Source organism: Loxodonta africana, chromosome 15 (assembly GCF_030014295.1).
Source record: "Loxodonta africana isolate mLoxAfr1 chromosome 15, mLoxAfr1.hap2, whole genome shotgun sequence".
Classification (NCBI taxonomy): domain Eukaryota; kingdom Metazoa; phylum Chordata; class Mammalia; order Proboscidea; family Elephantidae; genus Loxodonta; species Loxodonta africana.
In genome coordinates this window covers 12,031,477-12,035,918 of record NC_087356.1, presented here as the reverse complement: position 1 = coordinate 12,035,918, position 4,442 = coordinate 12,031,477, and the positions used below count along the sequence as shown (strand labels likewise).

General features: G+C 49.4%; 1 non-coding gene across 1 annotated transcript; it reads left to right on the top strand.

Moving 5' to 3' along the window:
• Positions 1-977: 977 nt before the first annotated feature.
• TRNAA-UGC (transfer RNA alanine (anticodon UGC)) lies at positions 978-1,048 on the top strand. The gene has a single exon. It is a non-coding gene; the product is annotated as a tRNA-Ala (tRNA).
• Positions 1,049-4,442: the final 3,394 nt, after the last annotated feature.

The window sequence follows — 4,442 nt, the reverse complement described above, 5'->3', positions numbered from 1 at the left end:
ATTATTCAAATTTACACACCAACCACTAGGGCCAAAGATGAGGAAATAGATGATTTTTATCAGCTGCTGCAGTCTGAAGTTGATTGAACATGCAATCAAGGTGCATTGATAATTACTGGTGATTTTAATGTGAAAGTTGGAAACAAAGAAGAAGGATCAGTAGTTGGAAAACATGGCCTTGGTGATAGAAAGAATGCTGGAGATCGAATGATAGAATTTTGCAAGACCAACGACTTCTTCATTGCAAATACCTTCTTTCACCAACATAAAGGCGACTATACACATGGACCTCGCCAGATGAAACACACGGAAATCAAATAGACTTCATCTGTGGAAAGAAGAAGAGACGATGGAAAAGCTCAATATCATCAGTCAGAACAAGGCCAGGGGCCGACTGTGGAACAGACCATCAATTGCTCACATGCAAGTTCAAGCTGAAAGTGAAGAAAATCAGAGCAAGTCCACGAGAGCCAAAATATGACCTTGAATATATCCCACCTGAATTTAGAGACCATTTCAAGAATAGATTTGATGCATTGAACACTGGTGACTGAAGACCGGACGAGTTGTGGAATGACATGAAGAACATCACACCACAGGCATAGAGGTTAGGATATATGACACATATTTTTGGTGGACACAATCCGATCTGTAACACCATGTTCAGTCTCAGATCAGACTGCTGTGATCCATAGGGTTTTCACTGGCTCATTTTCAGAAGTATATCTCCAGGCCTTTCTTCCTAGGCACCTCAGTCTGGAAGCTCCACTGAAACCTGTTCAGCTTCATAGCACATGCACGTCTCAGGCAAGACTAGTGGTGGCTGTCCATGAGGTGCATTGGCCAAGAACAGAACCACGTCACCCGCATGGAAGGGGAGAATTCTACCACTAACCCACCACTGCCTCATTATTAAAACACTTTAACCATGAAATAGAAAAACATAGTTTATATCTTTCTTATAGTTTATATAGGGGGCATTGGTGGTTCAGTGGTAGAATTCCTTCCTTGCATGCAGGAGATCCAGGTTCGATTCCTGGCCAATGGACCTCAGGCACAGCCATCACCTGTCTGTCAGTGGAGGCTTCTGTGTCACTGTGATGCTGAACAGGTTCCAGTGGAGCTTCTAGATGAAAACGACTAGGAAGCAAGGCTTAGTGATCTGCTTCCGAAACTCAGCCATGAAAGCCCGATAGAGCACAACCGTCTGATCCGCAAGCCATCATGGGATGGTGCAGGACAGGACAGTGTTTTGTTCCGCCGTGTCTGGGGTCACCATGAGTCAGGCGCTGCCTGGATGGGCGCTAACAAGAATAAACTAGAATAATCATTTATTAATTACTGCAATTTATTAAATATCACATTCTGGTCACTAGGAGGAGCCCTAGTGGTGCAACGGTTAAAGCTCTTGGCTGCTAACCAAAAGGTCAGTGGTTGGAATTCACCAGTCTCTTCGCAGGAGAAAGAGGTGGCTTCTGCTTCTGTAAAGATATATAGCCTTGGAACCCTATAAACCCATTGCCGTGGAGTGGATTCTGACTCACAGTGACCGGATAGGACAGAGTGTCCCCATAGGGTTTCCAAAGAACAGCTGGGTGGATGTGAACTGCAAACTTTTTGGTTAGCAGCTGACCTCTTAACCACTGTTGTGGGGTAAAAACATCATAGAGTTTAGTAAAGCAAAAAAGAAAGTTTTATTCGGCAGATATTCAAAGAGGCAAGAGTGGGAAGCGGACAAGCATGCTGCCAGAGCTGATGTCTGCCCGAATCCAAGGATTACAGAATAGGCAAGGATGGAAACATAGACAAGCTTGCTGCCATAGCCATGTCTGTCCAAGTCCAAGGAACGTTATAGAGTCATCAGTGAACATTAACGTCGCAAACGGGCAAAACCATTGAAAACTTCACCTTTTCACAGATTGGTTGGAAACTGATGCTACATTTTGAATTGTCTGTCTTAAAAATCATTGGCACAGGTTTCTGTAATGACGGGCAGGAGGGTCTTCACTGGCCCAACAAATCTTACTGTTCACTAAAGGCTAATAGAAAAAGATAAGGGTAGAAAGTACGGGAGTCTTTGATGCTGTGTTTTATGATTTGTTTATGTGAAAGTTTCCCTAAAAGATGTTTTCCAAGATTGTCCTAGCTATTGTCTTTATACCTCAGGGCCCAGATGATGTGTTCTTGTGAGTCCTTATGAGTCCAGCTCTAGCTGGGTCACATTCTAGGACAAGGAATAATGGCTCCGATATTATGTCCTAATTCAGCACTGCACCACCAGGGCTCCTGGAAACCCTATGGGGCAGTTCTATTCTGGCCTATAGGGTTGCTATGAGTTGGAATAGACCTGACAGCAGTGCGTTTGGTTTTTGGTTTGGTCACCAGGAACCTTTAAGGTAGGTACTAGTATGACCATTATTCAGAAGAGAAATCTGAGGCCCGAAAATTGCAGATATGCTTAAGGCCATTCAGTTAGTAAGGGGTTAGGTCTTTCTGGAACCCTCTTTTCCCCCAGAGCCTCCACTAGCCACAGGCTGCTAGCAAATCATTTTGGTTTTTTGTTGTTGGTTTGTTTTCTTTGTGATGCACATATTTCAAATTTATAGTTTTTTTTTTTTTTTTGAAGTCCTGTAACCCACTGTCTCTTCATGCAGCTGCGAAGAATTCTAAGAGTTGGAAGCCATGAGCATAACTGAAGATATACTTAGCAAGCGTTTTTTCAGTCCACACCTTTGATTAAGTATGATTCATTTTCCCAGTTGTTTTTAGTTGAATTTCTGTGATGTTTTAAATTTTTGTAGGCTTTTTTTCCTTGAGGGCAGGGAAAGGATTTTATTCACTTTTGCATAACTACCGTCGAGCCCAGAGTCCCTAAGCCGGCACATAGTAAGCACTGAATAAAAGCTGAATGAATTAGATCTCTAGTTAATTTTTCTTCTACAAAAAAGTCTAGGTTAAATAAACGTCCATTTGGATTTTAAAATAGTAGTTGGACGGCATTGGGTTTTTTTAGATTCCGTGAAAGATCTGGCTCCAAAATGTTCCCTCCTGCAGAGACACGGTGGGAGTGCGTGTGTGTGTGTTGGGGTGGCAGGGGGCTTGTCCTACATTCCTCCTGAAATGGGCACTACATGGCAGTATGGCCAAAATCCAACTTCCTCCACCTGGGGAATCCTCCACACCTGTCCGGCCCTAAGAGTAGGTTCAGGCTACCACTCTAGACTACAGGACCACAGCATAGGGCCGGGGGTGGAGGGGCGCGAGGTGCAGGAGTTGGGCGGGAGGCACCCAATGCCTGGGGCGACAGCGCGGGGAACCACGTTGAAGTTCAGAGGAGTGTGTTTGCCAGCAAACAAAGGGCGGCGCAGTCTCGAGTCCCGGGACCAGCTGCCTCCTCACAGCGGTGACAAATGGACATTCCGCACATGAGCAGACCCGCACCCGATCTGCGGCTTCCCCTTCAGGCCGGCCCCGCGGGGCCAGCTGCCAGGTCCCAAAGCCGCCCCCCCGCCCAGGCCAGCTGCTGGTTCTCCACGCGCCCCGCGGGCAGCAGCCCCCGGGGCACTCCTCGGAGTGGCAGCGGCGTTCTAGCCTTGGCCCTGGCCACGGTGCCGAGAACTTTCCTGTCCCTCTCGGGGTCTTTTGACTGTCGGTGGGGATTGGTGCACAGGTCACTAGAAGGGCGGGGGGGGGGGTGTCGCTCCGAGAGCTGAAGCTGCTTTGCAGTTAGCGGCTTCAATGGCTGTGGTGGGGCCGGCCTTCGGCGAGGCCCCGGCGGCGCGGGTAGGAGAATTTCACCCGGCTCTGACTCCACCCCCAATCCGCTAGCGCTTTGGAGAAACTCCGGGGGAGCGAGGGGAAGGCGGCAGGAAGCGGCCGAGGCACAGCGGGATGAACAAAGGCACGGATCGGAGCCTGAGGAAGATGCTCCCCGCCCCCTCCGTCCCCACCCAGCCCCGCCGGCTCGCTCTTTCACGCGCGCAGGTATCTGAGCCTTGGGCGATGCAGAAGGGTGTGTTCTGTGGATACAAAGACTCACTTCCGCACGGCTAGGCGCCCCATACTTCCCTCCCCACCCACCCACGGTCTGGCCACTTTCCTTCATTCATTCCGCTGACAGGTACCCGAGTGACCACTCTGTGCCAGGCGCTGTGCCAGGCAGGGTGCCTGTGCAGGTAACCCCTCTCAGGAACTAGGGAAGGCTGGAACTGGCGGCCGTGGAGAGGCATGCATTTTTAGGAATACCACGCCGCCAAACGGCGCCTCTCTCAGCCGAAGTCTGTAATCACTCCCCTTGCAAAAGGCAGGGCTCCTCGTCCTAGCCGGGGAGCGCTGGGAACCTGGGCGCTGCGTTCGCCTGCAGGATGGGCTAACGGGGCAGAGGCGTGGAGAGGGGAGGGTGAGGGATTCCAACTTCCAAGTGCCTAGACCCGGCTAGGTGA